The sequence below is a fragment of the Lichenostomus cassidix genome, chromosome 4 (assembly GCF_008360975.1).
Source record: "Lichenostomus cassidix isolate B80296 chromosome 4, HeHo_3.0, whole genome shotgun sequence".
In the NCBI taxonomy this organism is placed as follows: domain Eukaryota; kingdom Metazoa; phylum Chordata; class Aves; order Passeriformes; family Meliphagidae; genus Lichenostomus; species Lichenostomus cassidix.
Window position 1 is genome coordinate 70,433,536 of NC_139484.1, and position 24,848 is coordinate 70,458,383.

At 39.5% G+C, this 24,848-nt stretch overlaps 1 long non-coding RNA gene across 1 annotated transcript; it reads left to right on the plus strand.

The window, feature by feature from the left end:
• Window positions 1-22,429: 22,429 nt before the first annotated feature.
• Window positions 22,430-24,702, plus strand: LOC146438810 (uncharacterized). Its single transcript, XR_014851937.1, has 3 exons — window positions 22,430-22,700; window positions 23,119-23,349; window positions 24,585-24,702. It is a non-coding gene; the product is annotated as an uncharacterized LOC146438810 (long non-coding RNA).
• Window positions 24,703-24,848: the final 146 nt, after the last annotated feature.

Here is a 24,848-nt window from a genome sequence, read left to right on the forward strand (position 1 = left end):
TAAATGCTCAGAAATGGCATTTTCTATTCCATGTTTATAAATAACCTAGAACAACAGGACCTCAGTCCTGGTTATGAGATTCAGAAATAATTCAACTTCAATAGTGACTTTATCATTACTCATGGCCAGCCACAAGAACAGTCCCATTTAACTCTAGTTTAGGTCTGTAAATAATATTGTTGTCAGCCCCTTGTTCTCGTGATAGAAACTGCAGAATAAATGAATGTTTCAAGCATTATCATTTTACCCCTCATGTACAAGACAGCATGTTTTTATATAGCCTCCTCTGTCAATAAACTGAATATACCATTGAATTCTTCATGGAAATCAGTGATCGATGTTCCACCTCCAAATTGCTAAGAAGCACAGCCTTGGCCTCTAACCTCAGCTGCCCCAGTATCTGCTGGGGGTAAGTGGATGCAGCAAAAAATTTCTTGGTCCTTCGAGCTTGCCAGTGATGTGATTTAGAGCAACCCACTAGCTGTGACCCCAGAGGGCTGCCTGCCAGCTGGGATCTGCCAGAACATCGTGTGCTTTGGACATTCCCCTGTTCCCACAGCAATGTTTCTGCAGGGAATGTGCTAAGCTATGAGAATACCCAGCTGAGGAGACGCAGCAATTTTCCAGACATCTGCAGTACAGAGCAAAGGAGCTCAGACTGACACACTCCAAAGCTGTTTGCAAAAGCAAACCCTCTTATTCCAGGATTGAAAGATCACACCACACTACAGCAGCCCTGGCTCTGAAGGAGAGGAGGGGAAATGTTGCCTATGAAGGCATTTCTGTTTTAATTTATAGGACAGCTAAGATAAGCAATGCAAAACTGCAATTGCATTCAGAAAGAAAACACTAAAGTAAATCCAGATAACAAGGATTTGTGGTTTCAGGGCACCATTCTGTCTCAAAGCAGTACTATCATGTCCACAATTTCACATGTGTATTTAAAACTGTCCATCAGTGGAAAATCATTTTATAAAAACCAATGTATATAAATAAGTGAGATATTTTATATTAATGAAACATTTTTGCACCTCAACTATCTCTGCAAGATAACATACATACTTGGGATGGACCTAAACCAATTCCCATCACCATGTTAAATTCTGTGTTTCTTAAAAATGACTTTTTCTAATGAGACTTAAAAGTGAGGCTCTAACTGCCAAGAGCACTTAAAATCCCAGCCCATTTCCAGTGAGGATGTAATCAACTACCTTGGCTCATCATCTCCTGCCCGTTCACTTCCTGTCCCATCGACTACCCAGGATTGCTCAGCAGCATTGGGTGGTGATTGAATTCCTCTCCCATCGATCATGGTGCTCCAGTGCTGGGTTTCTGAAGCTGTGAATAGTTTTGCAAATCCCTGATGAAATGCAAAAAGCACTTTGGGGGAAAGTTGATAAATGAAAGCTCCATGGAACTTTTTTGTTTAGCACAAGAGCTTAATGGAGCATGATCGTGGTGGGTGGTGTGCACCTTCCATGGGGGGCGAGGGGCAAGCCAGAAAACAATCTTGCTGAGAAAATGGAGGAGGCAGAGACAGTAAACATGAAGCCATGGGCTTTGTAAGAGATGATTTCTTAAACAAGCGTATTCCAGTGTGCAACACATATTTTCTATTGCTTTGAAATTGCATCTGCTTTTTATAAGATTGTTATGTAAGAAAAGCCTGTTTGCCTGAGTATGTGGTTACACATTTTCAACTGACTTCACAAATTGTTCAAATTTCAGTATTTGTTGGCTTCATTATAGACCAGTGTTATTACTGGCAGCTACTATAAGGTATTAAAAAAACTTTTTTTATTGTTACGATAGTGTGGCATTAAGGACCAGAAACTCATCTGAAATAAGTGAAAGCTGAAAGGGCAGGAGTCAATTTACATTGTATCACATTTTAAAATCTTACTAAAATAAATTATATTTTCCCAGAAGGTCGAGGAACCAACAGATCCCCAGATGTGTGACAGCTTCTGAGGTCTCCTCACTTAGAGCTCTCTGTTTCAAACCAAATCCTGCCTGATTATTCTGCTCACTTGAAGATGTTCCCTTTTACTGCCCTTTGTACTTCAGTTTACTTCCTATCCAAGGCACTTCCCAAACTCATTTAGAGTTGATCTTCCCCCCACACTTGAATATTTTCTATTGGCTTTGATTTCATACTAACAGAACACTGATTTTCCACCAAAATCTCCCATAACCATAAGCAGTAAGGAGGAAGCTGCAGCATGATGAGCCATGTATACAGAAACTGAAGGGCTGGCGTAGGTCAAATCAACACTAACCAGCTCTATTCTTGATAAATTGCTCACTGCTGGGGGAGATGTTTCAGTGTCACATCTCTGGCAGTGTGGCACACTCTGACAGGTAGAGGAACCAACAGATTTCAACCAATTGCTCATCTAAGTGGTTGCTAATCTAACTTAATTGCTCGACTAATTGCTCATCTGAGTGGCACCAAGCACCAGGCAGTCCTGTGTCAGGAATGCAGACTCCTTTTTAGCAGCACAGAGGGAAAACATAAAGCATTTTGAGGAACACAGAAAATCAGAAAAAGCTCCATTCCCAAGATGGGTTAAGTCTCTGTTCACTGCTTATGTTTTTACTTTGTTTCATCAGTAAACCGAAACACAAAAAAATTGGTTTATAAAATCTCCAACTATACACCCAGATAAATGTTTTTCTTCAAATTACTAAATTAGAATTGTGTGAAGTTTTAGGGCAGCAAACCTGTGCCTACATTCATCCTGATGAGCTGAGACCACAGAACACACCTATATGAATTAACAAGCAGGAAAATTCCAGGCTGAAAAGAATAAATATATATGTGAATGTTACACAAGCTGTTGATTTTGAAAACCATTAAAAAAATCAATTCTTTTTCCATCTTTGAAAGTAAAGCACTCAAAGAACATGGGAATTGTTTATAATCCAAAAGTCCTGAGGATGTACAGAGGTTCCCTAACTTTTCAGTGAGACACCAAGTGCAGTGGCTGAATTATTTCACTTCATAGGGTCACGTTGAGTGATAATGTCAGCAGAAGCCAGTGTGCACCCCTGAGGGCAAAACTCACCAGGTCTGTTCTCAGGTCAAGACATTCAGAAAAATCAGCTCAAGGTCAACTGTGGTGGGGCAAAAGGACAGAAAACAAAGCCAAGAAGACCAGCAAAATGACGTTTTCATCTCAGTTTATGGGAGCACTGTATGCAGACTATTAGAAAGCACACATCCAGTTTGCTAACTTGTACTGGGGGAGAGGGGAGGTGAGTTAGAGAAGTGTATGGCTTTGTGCAGCATTACTAGCCTGGGTGAACTTCCAGCACCTACTGGTTTCACTAGACTTGACCCAGCATCTGTAATACAATTACTTACAGCATTGCCCCACTCTCAATAAACTGCCACAACATCAGCTCTGTTCTTGGGTAAGGACAAGAAACTCGCTGAGCCCACTCTTCACAAACCCTACTCAAGACAAGAGGTGACTGTCACCCACCACTGTCACACTACAGTTGTACAAATGACAGGTTTTTTTTGACACCTACTGGCCAACTCCACGCACAGCATTGTTAAATTCCCAAATTCCCAGGCTGAGACAGTGCCAAGAGTAGGCAGATAAATTCAAGCCAGACCCAGTAAAGTAAAAACTATTTTTCTTTCCTTTTAGATTTTTTTTCTACTCTAAGTCAAGGTATGATTGGAAACTGGAAAGGCAGGACTGACTGCTAAATATCCTAGGCTTGTCTGAATCACAGGTTTATTTTAAAATAATTTGAGAGGATAAGGACAGGGACAGGATAAGTAGGAAGAAGCACATAGGGACTGGGAAGCAGGATGCTGCTTGGAGAATGGAACATTTATGTTTGCAAGCACTGGTGTGGTTAATGGCTCCAAAATAGCTCTTAGGCATTGATGCATGAAATCCATTGCCAGGTCCAGGTGTTGAAAAAGGACTTGACTGATAAGAAAAGGCTGGCCAAAACTGAGAGCACTACCAATGACATAAACAACTGTCATTGGGGGGAAAAAAGGATTAATCTCCACTGGAAGCTAATCAGAGCACCATTGCCCCTAAATACTGTTAGAGGATTATAGTATCAGGATCCAAATAAAGAGAGGGTGCTGTTATATTACAAACCAGTTAAAATACATCATGAAAGTAAAATCTAGGGATTCAGGATGAAAAGATTAATGAACTTTACAAGATTTTGACATTGGGAGTCAAAAAGCATGGTTACTGTCAACTCTCCTGTGAGGCTGACACAGGTACAGAATCAGTAGATGTAGACCCAAGATGAGGATTCTGCCCAGTTAGTTAGATCTATAAAATGAAGAAATTATTAAGGTCCAGAAATCATAATACTTTTAGAGAGAGGAACATAATGCATTCATTTAAGCACCAATCCCTGGATTTTCCAATCTTCTTTGCAAGAGCTTCCACACTCCACATTTCCCTGGTTGAACACCTGAAAAGGGAAGCAAAGCAAAGTTCAGAGAAATGCTCAGCTGAAAGCAGAACAAATTTTCCAGCTTTCTGCTATTCCCAGCCAGACCTTTGAATTTAGCTACACTGTAGACAGTTTAAAGCAACAAGTCATACCATGTTTTTTTGCAAGTAAGGAATACAAGCAGCATATTGCAAGACAGCAAGCCAAGCATAGGTACCAATTATTTTTTTTAACAAAGGGAATTTAACAATTAGCACTAGTCACCATATGCACGAAAGAGAGGTGAGAAATGGCCACACAGATAGACTCTAAAGTAAGTGTTGAGAGTTAGTAATATCCTACCTTAGTCAGCCAGACTTGGACATGCAGCAGCTGTTCAGTTGGAACACTGAAGATATAAATTTATGATAAGAGAGGGAAAATTTTCCCCAAGCTGAAAAGTTTGTGAAAAATCTTGTTGGTGAACACTGGTAGTAATAGGGATCAAAGTCTTAAAAAGTTTTCTTTCTTTCACTCTTTTATTATGTTAGGGGTAATTTGACTGTGCTATTAAATGGAAACCTGTCCTTCATGGATAAGGAAACTGATTTGGACCCAACACAGTGATTGCCCATATCATACAGAGAAAGCAGACATTTTTATACCAATTTCTGCCCTTCCTAGTCCTATTTCTTTATCACTCCCAACATCCCTACTTGTTTGGGTTTTTTTCAGAGAGAAGCACTCCATTATATTTTTTTACTTTTCTCTGACTTATTTTGCTTTTCACCTTTTTCACAGATTTTCTTCCTTGCCCCTTTGCCACACCCTTGAAATGAAACATGAACCTAATAGTGTTCAAGATTGAGCTGAACCTTGGTAGTGATGATATCTGAACATGTTTCAAATCAGATAAAATTAATTCTTCATTCAATTGCTTGGGAAAAGGTATCAATCTGTTTACAAAGATATGGAGACTGAGTTATGTTTTCAAACAGCACAGGATGTTTTTACAAGAATTCTGTGCAGTATTTGGGATTTGAGTCTTTGCAGAAGGATTTTGTGCCCTACCACACAGAGAGAGTCCAGTGTTGAGAGAGCACATACAGAGTTCATATTTCACATGGGACTCAGAGAATATAGCCACTTTTTAGGCAATCAGTTTATTAGTTAGTATCACCTCTGCATGGTTGCTATAAAAAAAAAAAAGCCGCAAATTATATGAGAACCTTTTTTGAAGTTTGTTCTTATCTGGCAAAATATGTCTCTTCAGGCTGTTTATTCCACTGAGATATGGAATATTTTTTGCTCTCCTCTGAAAAAAATAGTTCTGGGTCTTCAGTAATGTAAAGCATTGCTGTGAGAGTGATAAGAGCATAAATATGGATACAGAAAGAATTACAGCATGAGGATTTAGCCTGTGTCTATAAGCAAGGGCAATCATTGGCATCTACAGAGTGAGAGGTGCTGATTGCAGTTCCTGAAGGGTTGTTAAACACATTTTTCTTTGTATTTGACTTTGCTGCAGGGAAACAAAGTGCTGGATGTGGACATCAGTGTATTAGGTGCAGCCTGACCCTGAGCAGAATGACCTCCTCGACAGAAACATTGCAATTCCAGTACCAGACAAGAAGGTACAGACATTTGCAGATGGGCAGGGAAAGCATAAAGAAAACTGAGCAAGTCGTCTTGAAAGGCAGCAATCTCAGCTGCCAGGTGCTAGTGCTCTTTTTGTAGGCTTTTTGGAAAAAACAGGATTTTAAGAACTGAGACTTAAAATTCATCTGCATGTAAAGACAGTGTCAGTCTCTCCTACCCAATAAAACAACGAGAAAAATTCTTGAGTTCATGCCCTCCAGGTAATTCAGCTAAAGAACTAGAGGGAGCATCCATTGCATCTCATTTTAGCAGTGCAAAATCAAGGTTCTTGAAACTTTATACCATCAAACGATGAAGGTAAAAGTCCCTGGTAGCCACTGAGCCTGAGGTCAGATATTCCACAGCTGCACTCCAAACAGAAAAAGAACTTTTCTCTTAAGCCTCCCATGATATTGCAGATGCCTTAAGCAAAATTCTCCTCTTTCACATGCACACTGGGTTTCATCTCTGCTGGCTTTTGCTCTGTTCCTGTGGACAGAGGTAGTGGGATTCCCACTTGAGCAGAGCAGGCTGAACAGCACAGCCAAAATATCTTGATTCCTCAGGGAAAGAAGTTGTATTTTAAGACTGCCCAGGAAGATCAGAATAGATATCATCATTGACACACTCAGCTCCCTCCAGCATCAAGAATGCATGTACCCCATTCCTGTTATATACATGGAAGAACAGGAATATTGTGAACAAATTTCATGGCTTCATTCCCCTACCTCACCAAGATTTTATCTGTGCATTTTATCATTAACAAACAACCACACCACACTTTTGCTGGATACAGAAAGCTACTGCACAGTATCTCACCACATACCCTAGTGTGACATCTCAGGTAAGTGTTAATAACAATACCCAGAAGCATTTAATAAAGCCTTTACTTCCAGTGATGAAGGCTGCATGCAGCTACTGAACAGAATAAATACAGGAATGGCAAGGCTAGTGTAACACTAGCATTAGTGGTGTGTGCTGCTTGCTCCACAGCTCTAGTTTGTACAAGCAGAAAGCAGCCATGTGTCAGGAGAGGGGAGAGAAGAGGGAGGCAGCAGTTGGCCAAACTAAGGCAATTTTGCAGCTGCATGGTTTGCAGATATATGTATATGGGTAAAACAAAGGAAACCCCAGAGCCCATTTTTCCTTCCACTAACCATCTGGCCTCTGAACTCTGATCATCTGCTCCCCCTACAGCTATAGTTCTCCCAGCTTATTTCAGGGTTTAATTTCAAATTATACGTGTGCAAAACCAGACTGAAATCCCATTTCACCACTAGTTTGGTCACTACTGTCTGAACTATAATTCTAAAATATAGTGACTGTAATGTAGTTATGCTTCTTGTTTGCTCTTTGTAGTATAATAAGACACAGAAGCCAGGAACTACTGTATTAAGCACTGTGCAAATATATCCCTGTACAATTCTTCCTCCATGAGTTTACCATTTAAATACACAAGGGTTGAACTATGTTAACACTGCTGCTACTTCCTTGTTTTTAACTAGGCTCTGAAAGACCTAAACATCAAGTTGACTGTATATGTTATAAATATTGTCTGAACATTATTTGCCCAAGAGGCAGGAGAGCAGCTCTGAAAGTGTAAGTACAGTGTAGAGTCACTTAAAACACACACAACTTTCCCATGCCTCTCCCTTGCAATGCATTTAACACAAACACCCACTACTGTTTTCTCCCAACACGTTAATGCTAAGCATTTCCAACAAAAAACAGAGCTTGCCTTACCTTCAAGGCACCACTTAACAATCACCCCATTCCTTTACCCAGACAGCAATAGCTTCTAGCTGCCCCATGTTTGGCTGTGGCTTTTTTCCACACTTTTGTCATAAATTTAGCTGAACTCCCAACTAGACATGGCAGAATTCCCTTAAAATATTTCTGTTGCAAACTAATTTCTCCTTACTACATTTAATAGAGAGCAGCTTCTGTACTGTGCTAAATTACCTTGTTTTGTCATAGATGATACCCAAAGACAGCAGGTCCTTTAGAGCCTATGACTGAAATTGCTCCAATGGACAGCTTGACACATGTAAGAGAGAAACAAAGCTAGAGTTTTTGATAAATATGATGCCACCTTCACTTCTGAATTAATTCCATCTTCTTCTTCCCAAAAGGTAACTTGAAAATTAATCCTTCCAGTGTGTTTCCCAGTGCATATTCTCTTTCCACCTTTAAGCATTAACAGAATGAGCAAGGGACAGGTTCTGCTTTCTATCTCACACAGAACTGAGCAATTCTCTAATTTGTGATTAATATGTGAAAGGGAACACAGGAATGTACCACCTGAAGTTTCCATTGCAGACCACTGACTAAATTTATACCCAAACATTAAATATCGATTTCCAGAACAGACTGGAATAGTTTCTCCTTAGTGACCCACTAACAGACTTCTTGGAATTTAACATTTTTCTTTCTATATCATATTTAGACCTAAAGTTTAACTAGTTGATTGAAGTTGCATAAGTTTATGATCTTGATGGAGATTCTCACTTATTGTAAAAATGTATCCTTTCTGCCCCTACTAGAGAAGCTATTGGAGTCACAAATTATTTTGAAGTCATTGTAATAAAAGAATACCTCAGAATAATCTTTCTGTCAAATGTGCCTTTCTCAGGAAAACTTCCCACATTTTAAGCAGTGGTAAGTTTACCCTTATTGCCATCAGTGGCTTCATCTTAATATATTGAATTTTAAATAACTGATGCTGTTGATTAAAAAGATCCAGAAATTTATTTAATGGACATTTATTTGCTGAAGAGGCTACCATTTTAAAGCCATTCATCACGTGTTAAGTAGTTTATTACATGTAACTAGCTCATTCAAAATACAAGGAGCTTTGATTTCACTAATATTAATATTTGTCCTACGTTACTACTAATGATGGATACCAGTTTGAAACAATCTCTTTTCCTTTACATATATGACCTGCAACCACCCAAGCTGTGAGTTGCTGCAGATGCACTGAGGAATCCATCTTCTGGCTACAGGCATTTCTAGGTTTTCCTCTTTGCTCTATAACTTATCAAAACAGCTGTAGGAGTTTGGAGAGAAAAGAGCAATCTTATTTTATTGTGTTCTAAATAGTTGACTACTCAGCCAAAATAAACTTTGGCCTTCTAGCAGCTTACAGGCAGTATTGGCACATGTAAAACAAAACAATCAGAAATACATACCACGATGAGTGCCAGATGTTCATGGGAGAAAACACCCAGCTGTTGGGTTAGATCACCTGAACTCATTTTAAAGCCAAAGACACCAGTCACCTTTGTTGAGCTGTCAGATTAACAGAGGGACTGCAAAGACTGGAAGCAAGGGTGGGTCATCTCAGTTACACTGAAGAATGACAATTGATGCCCCATCAGCTAGCTGTCAGGTAAAATTCCTTATGACAGAACTACAAATAACTCATTTGTCCTAAATGTGCTGTTATGCACTTTGAAATAATCTAGTTATAGAGTTAGTTATAGTTAGTTACTCTTCTATCAGAAGCTGATGGTTTCTCAAGTTTACTGCAAAACCCAATTGACCACAATTCTATCCAGAAATATCATGAGCAGTTCAGAGAGAAGTTATTCAGGAAGACTAAATATCAGCATGACATGAATTACAAGCAAATGGACTGCCTACCTCTGAATTCTATATAATAATAGCTGGAATTATTATTATCCTGCATACACAAGCACAAGATAAATATTGGGTGATACATATCCCTTATATGGAGCTTCAATAAAGATTAATAGATTATAAAAATAATTAAACTATTAAAGGTGGAGTTTACCTGTTGCTGAAAGAAACTCTGGCAAAACTAGCCCCCAGAAGAGCACTTCCCTTAAAAGGATATAGCTACAGGATTTTAAGTCATTTTGATGAAAACCAGTTGTAAGACTAAACACAATATTCCATTCCCAGTGCTAAATTACAGTAAAAGTAATAAATATTTTCCTCAGTTTTCTGAGCACTCAAATAGCAGGATCATATATTCTGTGAGGATTCAGGAGTTACAGTGTTTGGATCACTGATCCAAAATTCTGCTAGTTTGCACAGACACAAACACACACAATTTGTAAATCAAAATAACCAACTGAATAATCTGTTTTTAAGCCTATTTTTGTTGATATTTATCCTATGGATGTATCCTGTAGAAGACACCTAACAATCTGTTGTGTTTACACACATTTCAGCTCTTCCTCTGAAATTCAGCTGGGGCCAATTCCACAAGCATGTTTATCTGTACATTTTATTCTCTCATCTTCTCACTATTTGACAATGAGAAGATGGCTGCCCTTTTTAATTACATTAATATATAAAATAAAACTCCTTTTGGCAAGATATTCTTGCCCATAGTAAGCAAATGTACAGATGTACTTCAGATTGTCCAAAGAAGCAAAGTTTGAACAAAAGCAATCCTAACTGGCAGCCATGGTCCTGCTTGAGACAGGAGAGCACATCTGGGATGTTTTCTCTTACAGGAGACACAAGTAAACTTCACATGGTGCTAGATCACAAAGGATTTGGCTCCCAGAGTCCACACATTAAGCTCCTTCTTCTCAAGGTCCACATGCACATCCATCCAGAATTTCCCCAGGGCAACTCTGTAAATGGGAAAATTATACATCTATGTTTTTTGATTTTGTGTCTCCTACTTAAGAGGACTTACTCTGTCCTCCCTTAGAACCAATAGGCTCTAATATTGGTCTGATAAGCAAATTATGCCATGGTAGAAAGTTCAGGATGTATTAAACCTCTTCTGAGAAATTTAAATCCAGAAAGACTTTATGCAGAGTCTATGAGGCCCATCTGCTTTCCACAGGGTATGAGTGCCCAAGAGATTCCTATGGCTTCATATTCTGCTATTAGTTAAGGACTTTATTGCTTCCTAAATAAATACAGCAATTCAATCCATAAACTCACCACTGTATAACATATTTGGTACGACAGGCCTGACATTACCCATCTGAACATGTGATTACCAAAAACAGGTGAACAATTCTCCCTTCAAAGCACTGTATTTCCACATGCTCTGAAAGAAACATCGAGGAAAAAATGAAACTATCGTAAGGAAATGTAACAAATATCTTAAATATTTTCATTGCTGTAAAATCTCACGGGTGGTTTCATGGAAATATCCCCTTTTTATTAAGTCTAATAAATTCAATGCTTCCTGAAGTTGTTGCTCAGCTGAAGAATTTAATTGCTATAATAGCACAAAACATTTATTCACACATCTGGTTGAAATTCCATTTCTCTGACAAATTTAATCAGTGTAATTATCTATTTGACAGATGCATAGACAAGGAAAAACTTCAACAAGATGTAAGTTATATGCTTCAATTAATCTTTCTAAAAATTTGTGTAATCTAACAGATGGATCAAACTTTATGCAAGTATTTGACCAAAGGCTATAAATCAATAGTGACATGTTTTCTTTCAGGCAAAGAAATTAATATTTTTTCACAAAGGTATACAAAAGAATTGTTAATCTTACAATAGCTCCCTTCCTCATAAAACTATCTACTACATAGAAAAAATTATACAGCATTCTTAACCATGGCAAAGAAAGAATATAAGGTTCATATATGGAACATATATAAGGTTCAATATATGTTATTCTTGTTAAATCATTTTCTTTTATTAATGTAAAGAACTTCATAGCTTTGCACTACAGCAAATGAAGTCACAGAAACGTTGTTGGACAAACAGTAAAATTCCCCAAAAGGCAGACCCCAGAATTACCATCTAGCCTCACAGCACACTGCCACAGCAGAGACACTCCTCTGGCATCATATTTTCCATTGCATTTTAAAAAATGCAAAAAATTATGATATGAAAACAAAATCTAACCCGGGGAGGAGGTAATATTCTAGGAAAGGCTCCAAGAGATGATTTGTGCAGTGCAGAAGAGAGGACGATGTCACTGCAGACCCTCCCTGTCACAGCTGGCAGCACTGCCTGTCCCTGGCCAGGAGCTCTGCTGCTGCTCCAGTGACCAGAGCATGGGCACCAGGGCCACTGCTGGGGATCTGCACACCTGCACTTGGCTCTCCCACAGCACCTCGGGCTGTTTCAGCTGAAAGCCTCTCCCTTTAGATCCGTCTGGACCTCCCAAGCTGCCCTCAGAAGGAAAAGTAAACTCCCAGCTTCGCCCCCCACTAGCCAAAACACACAGCAGCTGAAGTGCCACGGTCTGCAGCAGGTCACCGTGTCACCCTGTCACTCTCCGTGTCCCCCACACCCCCTGGCCGTGCTGACAGTGACACTGGGAGCCCCAGCACCCCCGGGAGCTCCTGCCATCCTCCCCGGGCAGTGACACAGCTGACACAGGGCAGAGCTCCCCAGGGAAGGGGAGCTGCTGGCAGCTGAGTGCCTGCAGGGATGGTCAGAGCAGGGATGGTCAGAGCAGGGATGGTCAGAGCAGGGATGGTCAGATCAGGGATGGTCAGAGCAGGGATGGTCAGATCAGGGATGGTCAGATCAGGGATGGTCAGAGCAGGGATGGTCAGAGCAGGGATGGTCAGAGCAGGGATGGTCAGAGCAGGGATGGTCAGATCAGGGATGCTCAGAGCAGGGATGGTCAGAGCAGGGATGGTCAGAGCAGGGATGGTCAGATCAGGGATGCTCAGAGCTGCTGCTGATCACCTGAGTGATGGCATCTCCCTGCAGAGCAGCTCAAGCAGCTCCACACAACGGGAACAATTGGCCTTGCAGCTCTCCCCTGCTATGAGAGTGAGCACCTCAGCTAAGTGGAATGCCAAATCTATTCATTACTTAGGAAGCCTTCAAAATGAGGCATCATTCACCAGCAGAGCATGCTACCATGTTGCTGTCACAGTGTGCTTTAAAATTGGGTACCTTTGAGGGACAATACTTCTTACTCTTTTAAGCACAAGTGAGAAGCCATAGGAAGAACGTTTGTCTGGAATAAAAACACAGTCTCTTGGTTATGACCTTCAGCATTCTGCTCTGTGAGAAATAATAGGAGCTTTGACAGCAATTAAGGAGCTGGCAACATGCAGCAAAATCCAGACAGTGCAGTGTAGAATTGGGTGGGAGCAGGAATTTCATTTAAATCTTTCACTTGTTAAATACATCTTTCCATCAGTCTCTGAGTCAGCAGCATCCCCCTCAAGGCTGACACAAAGCTCAAGAGGAAAAGAAACTGCTCCAAAACATTTTTGAACTTAGTCTATCAAGCCAAAATTTAAAACCATCTGAGGTTCACTCAGCTCTAAAAGAGAGGGTGGGTGTATTCCTTTCTGAACCATGAGTGGACTTCAAAGGTATACTCTTTTCACTTAAATGTGAAAAGCAGACCTAGTCCTCTAAAGCTACAAAGCCCTAACGCCCTTGATGTCTTAAAGATTATTTCAAATCAAATCAAAATTAATACCAGATGGGGAGGGGCAAGAAGGCCAGAACAAGTGAAAAAAAATTAACTTTCTGGTTTATCTGCAGTTATTTTTGGCATTTCATAGTGGTACTTTAATTTCTTTACCCTTCAGTCTGCTATGACTAACTAATTCCAAGCTTAGCTGGTAGTGACTATTGGCAATTTTGCTCACTTGTCAGATAATCACAGCAGTTAATTTTTCCATAATTTTATTTAATAGTGCTAGGCAAATACATAAAAATTTATTTGCAAATACTATTCCCTTGTTGATTATGTCTTCTGCTTTTTCATTGCACTGGTATTTGCAACCTGCTTCTTTACTTAGGCCCTGGATCCTGCTGGAGCTTGTGTCCAAAACTTGCTGCTCACACGGAGCCAGCCAGTGGGACTGAGCATGAATCAAAAACTTTCTCATACAAACCATGGATACACGCAGTCAAACTTTAGATTTAGAGAAAAAAAAATAAGGGAGCCCTTACTTCACAGTGTAGAAATAGCTATTACAAATTCAACTTGGAAACAGAGAACAAGATAGCACATTTTTCAGTCTTATGCTTTCCATAAGGAAACAAAAAGAATAATGTGCAAAACCAATGAATGATCCTATGGCATGAAAAACTTGCAGTAACCAGCATAAGAAAAAAGCCCACAGACTAAAATTAATTTGCACGGATTACTAGTGGAACTTTAAGAACATGAACTCATTCCCAACACAACCTGTTTGTGGTAACTTGGAATAATCTTGAGGGATATATTTTAAGAAGATGAAAAGGTCCCTTTTTACAATGTTGCTAGTTCAATCTAACTGAAAACCCAACAAAAATGTAAGATAATTTGCTTTAAAGTCTACTAAACTTCTCTTGGCAGCCTTGGCTTCACCATAGCTTATTTATTTATGCATATATATTATATTCAACATATATATTATATTATATCATATTATATTTATTATATAATATAATATAATTATCAAGAAAGCCATATGGAAAAACATTAAGGCTCCAAAATCAGAAACAGGAAAGTTAGCAAAACAGCCAGAGTTGAAGTTGCCTGTTCCACCGTGGTGCTGCCTGCTCATGCCTGTACAGCTTGACACCAGCTCCCATTACACAGCTGCTTACTCTTTCCCCTGAAGAAACTCTCACCCAGATACTGGATGAGATATTTTCTCCCTCCCTCACCCAGAAAGGTGTGGCACATTCTGTTATTTACTGCCTGAAAGCCTTGCTGTGAGGGCAGGATTCATTTCCTCAGTGGTGTGTGGTGTTGCACATCCCCATAGTAACTGGCTGCTCCAACCTCGTGTGGATTTTCACAACACCTCTGTCTCCATCCTCCATCACTCTGCTTGCTCCCAGTCCCTTTGGCAGCCGGTTGCTTTCCACAGTTTCACACCCCAGTCACCCAATTCCTCATGCAATCTTGGTCTCAGACACACCTAGAGAATGAGATTCCCATCCAAGTCAAAACTCCAGCAAAAAAAAAATCAGAAAAGGTGGGGTTTAACCCTGAATTCCTTGAATTTCTTCTGGTGAGCTCCTCTCCAACTCCTACAGACCCCATTCAAGAGGAGAAACAACCCCAACACCCAAAATTCAGCAAAATTCTTAAAAACTCTATACAGGGAATTGGAAGGGATAATTTAATGTGGTAAATAGTTACAAAGAAGTTGCAGCAGCTCTTCCAATAGTTTTTATAAAAGAAGACACCAGTTTCTAGGAGAAAGGAATTTGAACTGAGGAAAAAAGAGAGCACATGGGGTTAAAAGCACCCTCTGGAGTAGAGAGAAGCATTCACAAACACCACTTTTGAGGTTAGGTATACTTCATTCTGCACCACTGTAAGGGCCAGTTCTTAGCAAAACAGGCTAAGGAGATAAAGGTAATTTTACAGAAAGCAGACAATGTTATCAGTTGTAGTGAGAAGTGTTTATGTGTATTTGCTAATTAAAAAAGCAAAATATATTACATACCTGGAATTAACTCTTGCTATCTTTTCTGATTTTAGGGTTTTTTTAAATAAAGAATGGTAATATGACATTACACAACATTACTGGATTTGTTGGAGAGTGGGAGTTATGTTTAAACACAATGTTAAAACTTCTAGTCTCTACAGTAACCAGAAAAAATATTCTTGGAAACTTTCTCCCATTGAGACACATTTTGGTGGTTGAATCAACACGCTCATGCATGTTGAGGAACAACCTCTGTTTATGAGTTGGTCATTCACAAACACAAACCCAGATTCTCATTTCCAAGGCTGTGTTCCTCTGCTTCCCTGTCTGCAGGCTCTCCTGGACCTGACAAACAAAGCTGCACTACAGGATGTGATCTGGATAATTCAGGAAAACCAGATTTGTGTGTGTGCACACCTGGGATCAAATCCGTGTCTTCTGCAGTATTCCAAGGTTGAGCTCTGTGATCTTGGAGGTCTTTTCCAACCTCACTGATTCCATGGTTCTATGATCTCTGAGCACCAGCTCCTAAGAGGAAACCATAGAGCTACACGGGGAACAATACACTAATTTAAATCTTTACTGTCCTAAAACCTAATGGTCTGTCCTCTGTGGGCCTCTGAACAGAGGTGTCTCCAACCTGGCACAGTGTGAGCATCTCAGAGTTGATGTTCTGAGCACACAGGCTCAGGGCCAAGGCGGGTGGCCTTCCATCCAAGTGCTGGAGGCTGCTGGCTCTCTGCACTCCATCGGTCACCACTGTCCCCTGAGCTCCCCTGCTGGGGACAGCAGTGCAGCTGAGCTCCTTGCAAGTGCTCCCGAGGCCAACAGCAAAACATTTTCATTTATCTAGACTGAAAATTGCCATGGCAGCATAGACATACTGGCATTCCACTGTGCAGTTTCAGCTCTGGTAGCAAATCTCTGTTACAAGTATGAACGAAACCAACCTTTTCCTTTATCACATAATTTATACAAGAGTTGCCCCTGGAATGTCAGTTTCCAGAGGAGTCGCAGCAATCTGGAGCATTCTGACTCTGTGGGAAGCATCCCCACCTCCAAACATCATAGAACAAAGCAGATAAATCTTTCCTACTTGTAGCTTTAAGACCAAGTACAATATGTCAAGTAAAAAAATTAAAAATTAGCAGCATGGACTGGAGTTTATTTCAGTTTTATCAAATCCCAGTAAATTTCTGGAACATTTATTCAGCTGGTCTGGATAAAAAGTAATATCTTAAATATTTTGAAGTATCATCAGATGTAAGACTCTCTCATAAATTACAAATTGAAAGGTCAATGACTCTGTGAGTGTAAATGGTAACCAATTAGAAATCAAAGGCAGGAGTCCAACTATGATGAAATCCATCTCCTGACTCTATTAAGTAGGAGATTAAGTAATGTGTAGCTCCATGGATAAACTCTTAGTCCTTTATGCATCTACTATTTATTAAAATTTAGGAAATGTTTTGAAGGCCACATCACCTTAGTATAGAAACAACCTTGAATCAAAGAGCCTCTGCTTTTTGTCCGTAATTGCTTTGTAATTAATACTTTATAATTGCTCGTCGTTTTAACAATTTCTAAAAGAGGCAATCTCCAGGTGAGGGACATAAACACTCTTAGGTTGGTGCCAGCTATCTCCTGGGGTTGTGATGTGTTGATCTGAAGGAATGCAAACCTTGTAATCCACTACACAACAGGTACAGATTTCCTGAGGCATTGCTGCACGTCTGTAACAGAGCCAGAGAGAAGTGCAGAGCTCCTGGCCCTGATCTGAGGGCTTTGTCCATGGGAGTTGTGCACAAGGGCATGGAGGCTCCCAGATGTTTATATACACTCAGACATGTGTGTGTTGTGAGCAATACAATATCCTACTGAAGTACACAGGGATTGAAGAAACAGCTCAGAATGACTGCTGATTGTTGAGGATGGCTGCAGATGTGAACAGCACAACAGAAACTGCTGCTCCAATGAGTGGAATAGTTAAAATAAAAAAATACTTTTAAAGCAATCTTTTTGATAACATTTTTGGTTTTAAAAAAATAATTAGGGAAAGGAACAGACCAGAAAAAAAGACTAATTTTTTTTCATTAATACAAAAGATTCCAAGACTGACTAATGTGATTAAGGCACACTCAGGCCAAGCATTCATCTATCCCCAGCATTTGCCAGAATACCTCAGTGATCACTTGCATTAGCCTTCAGCTGCCAGTTATGTGTCTTCTGAGCAGAAATAGACAACATCTTTTAATGTTTATGGTTTGCATGATGTAAACAGTCAACTAACCTTGCTGGGATAACTTTTATAAACTTGAGTCTATTTGTTACCTGAAATACACCTTGTCCAGGTCCATCCCAAATATTTGGCTATATGAGGGACACCATCAGACTGTACACTTGCACAATAGAAGCATTGACAAGAATCCTCGAAAATATTGCTTGATGCCTCCCATGTTTGAACAAGGAACCAGTCAAAGTTCCCACTCCACCACAGTACACAAGCACAGGACATTCCCACAAATGTCCATGGCAGCCCTGCTGGATGGAGTGCTGTGGTCAGCCTGCAAAGAGTTCCAAGGCATAGACAGCTTAAGTGGTTTGTACAAATGTACACAGAGAGCATTTGCAGCTCCTCCAGCTTAGAGCCAAAGATTCTGCCAATTTCCATTGAGAATGCCAGTCTGCAACGTCCAGTTCCAAATAAATTCAAAGAAATTGTCATCTGAATATCTTGGTGAATAGGCGTCACTTAGACTAATAAGATCCTATAAACAGGCAAAAAAACCAACTCACCAATTCACCAATTTTCATTGCCCAGCACTTCTACCACACTGGGGGGTTAAGAGCAGAGAAACAATCACAAATACCAGAATTATCACAAGCTGCTTATAGTACCCTCTTTGAATGGATACTGCAGCACTATACTGACTGTTCCTCAGAGAGCTGGCTAATGAGGTCAGTGCCTGCAAAAGGATCTAGATCCAAACTCTCTCAATGCTGCATCAGAAACAGTGCCCAGCCTGAGTCAGTATGGTTAGTGAGTCTGCACTGCACCAAGCTTCTCAACCAAAGGGGAAAATGCTGCCCACAGCAGGAGGATGCAGAAACTTCCAACCTGCTGTCACAGCTAGAACCACTACAGTAAGCTTACACTCACCCAAAAATAATAACAGTAATTAAAAAGTCAGTTGGTGTCTTCTCCAAAAGACAGTAGAAGACATACAACTGCTGCTGGCACATACAAATCAAACTAATTGTGTCTCAGTCAATTCACTTAGAGTTTCCCAATTGCAGTACCTGGCTGAACCTTCTCTGAGCCTGCTCAGCTGCACTTCAGTATCACCACTACCTGTCACCTCAGCCTCTGCTGCTGGGGACCTGGGTGGAACCAGGTGCCCTTGACAGAGGGGATTGGGAAGCCACCTCACCAGTTCAGCAGCTGACCATATGGAAACAAAGCTCTGAACTTTCAAAGGCTGGCCATTTAGTCAGGAACATTAGCAGAACCACAGGGGAAAAAGAAAAGAGAGCAACCTCTTAAGAGTCCTGATTATATCCAAGCTTAATCAGCACCAATAAGAGTTGCACTTTTGAGAATGCATGACCTGTTGAGGACAGGCTGATTTGCATCCGAGTTTCTGTGTGATAAAACCAGTAAAGAGGTTAAAGGGAAAAGCTTCCATTTCCTTTCTTACATCAGTGTGTGAGTCCTGGGGGATATGATTTGTTTTCTTGTAGTTTATGCTAGATTGTGAGCTCACTGCCCGTTATAAATGGGTTGTCTGTATAATTGTTACCAATTACATGCAAATTGCTCCTAAACGGCACAGACAGCCCATTTGTGCCAAACGTTGGTTTACACTTTGCTCTCTTTCCAAGACAGTGGAGAGATAAAAAAGCAATTGGATTGATGAGTGGGATGTCAAAATTTCTCTCCAGTTTCCATTATGCAGTTAAACATTGCCTCACCATTCTTTGACAAATACTGGAATATATCCAGAAATCACACTTCATTTTTTCCAAGATGGTGGTCAAATACCTCCCCAAATCTGAGTAAGAAGTACCAGCTCTTGTTTATCCTCTATGTCAGATCTGCAATTCAGACACTACAAATGGGAACTTGATATGTTTTCCTGCACTATCAGTCGGAATTCAGTTTGCAATGAGACTTGTCAAGTGCCTCCAGATTCCTTTGTTTCTGATTCATTACGGATCTGAGGAGCATTTGTTCCAAAAACAGCAACTTGCCCAATGTCAAGTAAAATGTTCTGTTCACAAAACTGAACCACATTTCAACTTTTATTTGTTCATTTTCTGTATTTTTCATGCTAGAGAAAATATCAGAAAAACAACTGATTGTGAAAGAAACATCTTTTTCTCTTTTTTTTTTTTCCCTAATGGGAGTGGCTTTAGTTTATACCCTTCACAATGGGTAGAAAAATTAACAACACTAAAATTTCTGTGAAAGAACTTTAGCCTCAAAGGCATTTATTTCAACGGAGCCAGAATTTCAGTGTCAGCAAAATATGACAGAATGTATTTAGCTTCAAGTGTGTACTTAAACAGCATAGACTTCAAGGAAACTTAAATACAAGCTTAATTTTGAGCATATGCTTAAGTGCTTTTGGTGAATAGTATTGAACCACAGCATTCACCTCTTTTTTAAAGGAGAGAATGCTTTCCAAAGCAACATTTACTTTTCAGGGCACAGTGTGTGTCTTTTAAATCCTCCTTTGATGTTTCTTGGTCTACTTTGTTTTTAAAAGCTCACCAGAAATCAAAAAGGATTAGTAGGTCATGATCCTTCAAGCTACCTGGTATGGATCAGCCCAGGAAAGGACAGAAATGGAGTTTAGCTAGCAAAGAAAAAATGTTTGCCTGAAGCAGTTTGCAGGACGTTTTCTGAGGCACAAATTAATTAAAACCACTTTGGTATTATATTTTCTATTTACAATCATTATCATTCTAAAGAATATTTTAAACAAGAAAGGTAGAAAGCAGAACTTAGGATATTTAGATCATAACAAGCAAATATTATTAATGTGTATTAAATATCTTCAACTATGCCAGTGATATTTCATACAACATACGCAGTTTTTTCCACTCATCCTTTAAAGAAAAACTTTCCTGAACCAAAGTATACTTACCACATTTTGTTTTCTAAATGAGGACTTGAATTAATATTTTTTTAGAACATTGATTGCTAGTATGACATTACAGAGCAGAAGCAGAGGAAGTCTTGAAAGTGGTATTAAAAAAAGATCTGGATTCCTACTTCCTCCAGAATTCAGTGTTCTAAATGTGGTATCTGAGCAAACACAAGCTCTTGACCTCAAATCTATATTCTTCTCCGAGGTTCGTCCACTAGGATAAGGACTGCTGTGTAGCAGTTAAATACAAAACAAACCTGAAATTGGTACCTTCTGAGGTTTGGTTCTGACCAGCCTTTGAAACAAGATTGCTTTCAGTCAATCGGTTATTTCAGCACTTGACATCACCCCCACATAAAACAAGGCAAATGGCCAATTAGCTAACTGGAAGTTTTCCAGTTCAAAATGGTGCCAAAATGAATGAAGATGAAGTGGAGTAGAAAAAAAAAAAGAGTTTAAATTGGCTGAACAGTCAGCTCTCTATGGGAAGCTGAAAATAGAAATCAGCTCATGCAACTCAGGAGCTTCACTATCTTCTATTTGGGGAAGATCAAACTTCGGCATTTGCAAGTTAAACAGGGATCCCCAAGGCTTCTAGAGAGTACTTTATAAAAAGAGGTTTTATACAGGACCTGTGTATTTTGCAAATAAAACTGCAGGACATTAAATTCTAATCACATTCTATTCATAGCATCTGAAATCAGAGTATAAATTTGCTTCCTACGGATAATTATCTGGACTGGAGTTTCAGTCTCATACGTATGCCATTACCCCTATGCAAACATGGATAAATTTTGGCTTTTTCTTTTCAGCAACATTCAGCTATTTTGACATTTTAAGTGGTTATGAGTTGGTTTTAAATAAAGACAGCCTAAAGAAATCAGATTATATGTTAAGCAGTAGTATTTGAACTGAGGAAGAAAAGAATACAGCATTGTAGAATAACATCTTTGCCTGGGAAATAATGTGCAAATTCCAGAAAGAAAAGTAGTTAATCATGTCAGCTTTGTAAATATAACTTCTATAAAAGTCAATGCCTCTTTAAATACATCTATCAGGCGCCTCATACAAACTGTTAAGCTACATCAGAATGAATGCAAGTATTCCAAATAGGAAAAATTCCCCTGCAGAAAATTTCCCACTATTATAAACTCGTTAGTTATGTTACAGAACAGCACTTTAATCTTCTGTCAAAACATTAACAGGACACTACAGTCCAAGTTAGATATACCAACATTTACCTTCTAAACAGCACTCTCCACCACGACTTTGTAAAAATGTCAAGAACATCACAAAACAAAGATTATAAACTTTTGTGGAAAAGTAACCATATTACTGACATAAAATAAATGTAAAAAGGAAAAATACAATCACAATTTATCAAAATTGCCATTCTCACAAAAAAAGCAAAACAACCAACTTCAAATATTACTGTGATATTTTTCTTTATAAAATTATTATAAAATTTTGGCTATCAGGCTCATTATCAGGTGCACCTGTTGACAAGCAAATTAGCTCTGCATTTAAAAACAGCTGCCTGATGCAAAAGCCCTTTCCAGGGAAACTCAAGCAGTGATTTAAAGTAAAGGGGTTTTTCAGATGCTTAATGATGCAGATAGATAGCACTGACAATTTTCAAATTCCTCAAAAGAGCACATTTCACGTAATTTCCTGGTGACCTCATGTGCGTCTAAAACTTAAAAAAAAAAGTTATTGTAGTTAAAAAGCAGCTTCTTGTGTTTTTATGACTTTTATGAACTGTCAAAAGAACAATGTATTCAGAGAGATTACGAACTCATCACAGGTTTTGGCACTCACAGCATCTGGTTGTGAGGGAAAATACCTTCATGCTATTGTTTGTGATGCAGATTTGACTCCACTAAACTTTAGAGCTACAAAAGACAAGAAGTTGCATGAGTCTAATAATGCTTCAGACCCGTGTTTTAGCAGCACCATTTTAAAAGTCTGACATGCAGCCAGACACAATGTACCTAGTGGTATCCACCACATCACAGAGACTGACCTCAGCAAGGAGCTAACTTAGCAACAATCTTTAACTGCAGAGCTGTTACTGGAATGATTAGTTACAACAGCTCTGAGCTGGCAGATCACTTCACCAGTGTGCATCTGTGTAGGATCAGGGCCTGAACATGTTTCTTCCCTTCATCTGGCCTCAGCTTCAGGAAAGAAACATGCTTCACTTGCCCCAGCCCACTCCCCATGTCAGTGGACATTAGGCATATGTCGCCTCACTTTTGGAGAGCATTGCATTTTTTACTTCATTACTGTTTGCTGAATTGCCTTCAACCAGTTCTCACCTTGGAAAAAACTTTAAAGTGCATTGATACAGCACAGTTCAGCTCTACTACATGTGAATCCCATGAATCAGTAGTGCTGGGATGTTACCTACAGAAGGCAACCAGACTCAGAGCAGTGGCTTGACTGCCTTCCCCTACACACTTCTCTAACTAGATTTGTGTCCAATCCCTCCAGTCACCAGAGAGTCCTTTCCTTCTCTGCAGAGCACTGTCTCCTCCCTCTCTCCACAGTGCTTAATCCTCCAGAATCATCTCTGACCTTTCTGCTCAGCCTGGAGGAACTTGTGCCGCAGCACCAGCAAAGGCACTGCTGAATCTTCAGCCACAGCTGCTGCAGCACTTCAAAGGCAGTTACCACAGCCAAGGATTCAGAATGCAGCCGGAATCTGAAGGCTCGAGGTGAGGTCCCCAAGGCTGAGCAAAAAGAGCAAAGCTCATTTGTAAGGATTAAAAGGTGGACAGGTAATGGATCTCAATGGGGCAGGAAGGGTAGGGAAAAGCAGAGAGAGTGGAAGTCAGTATACAATACAAAAAATCTGAGGAGGTTAAGAGGGGCAGCAAAAGGAGGGGCTGGGGGCATGGAAGAGAGGAGATTCCCGGTTAGCATAAATAATATACATGTATGTTAGGGAGGAAGAATGAGGGCAGCTTGGAAATGTAAACAAAAATATCTTCAGAGTATGTAAGCCTTTAACATAGCAGTTGGTGAAAAGATCAATAGGAATAAAATACAAAAGGATGTACAAGTGAAAGACAGTTAGAAAAACAGGCATTGAGAATAAAAAAGTGTGATGTGACCAAGGCATAAAATCCATCTGTAAAACAGCCTGGACTGGGGCACATATAACATCTCTCATACTGCAGGATACCCAAAATATAAAAGCAAAAAAATTTTATTATTCAAGGTAATAATTAGCTTTGCATATCAAATTATGGAAAAGCATTTTCTTTTGAAAAGTAAAATTACAGAAGATTTTAAAAGAACTGTTGGGTCTTTAAGACCATACTACATATAACTTGGGAAGCAGGACTATGAAGTTGACACATATGGACTGGAGAAACTTTCCACCTGCCTTGGAGGCCATAAACTTGTGAACTGAATCACTGCTTTAAAAAAACTCTTTGAAGAGAAATTCTCATCTGATGGCAATGGAAGAGAGTCCCCCTTGCAGCTGCAGTTAACTATAAAGTGATGCAGTAGGACACAAACTCCATGGAAAGGAGGAAGAATACAGACTGTAACCCTAGAATAAATAATTTACTGCAAATCACACCTACCTTAGTGTAGCATAATTTCTCAATATGTCAGTTTCTTTCTTAGAATTTCCCACATCTGAATGCTAAACATTACACACTAAGTCATATCACAGTTATATAATAATGTGTTAGGCTAACAAATAGGACATTTTGCTATCTGCCATCTTCTAACTTTTGCTATCTGCCATCTGCTACTTTATTAAACTACTAATTGTTTAATTGTTCCAACTAGTAAGCACTTGCTTGAACAGCTTAATAGTAACATTTGCTTAAAGAACCTCATAATTTTCACTTGTGATATACAAGCTTCCTTCACAGCCTCATTACTTTCTGAATCTCCAAATGTTTTCTCATAGTTATAAGAATGCACACTCTAGAGTTTAAACAGGAAAATATTTCTAGTTTAGAATTGAGATGGCTTCATTTTTTTCTCTCCTTAGCTTTCTGTTCAGATGTGCCAGCAGAGAACCATGTGCTCTGCTAGGAAAGGATCAGGGGAGAAGCATGAAGATCATAGAGCAGACAGCTTTTTATCTGTTGTTTATTCTAAACTAGAAATAAAAGAGTACTAAACCAAAAGTCATTCTGTTAGTTATTTAAAGTGACTGATGCTAATTGATCTATCAACAGTTTCTAATGCATGTTGAATGTATCACTCATCATTTACAGACCAAACTGCTGACTGAGATCCCTCCATATTCATA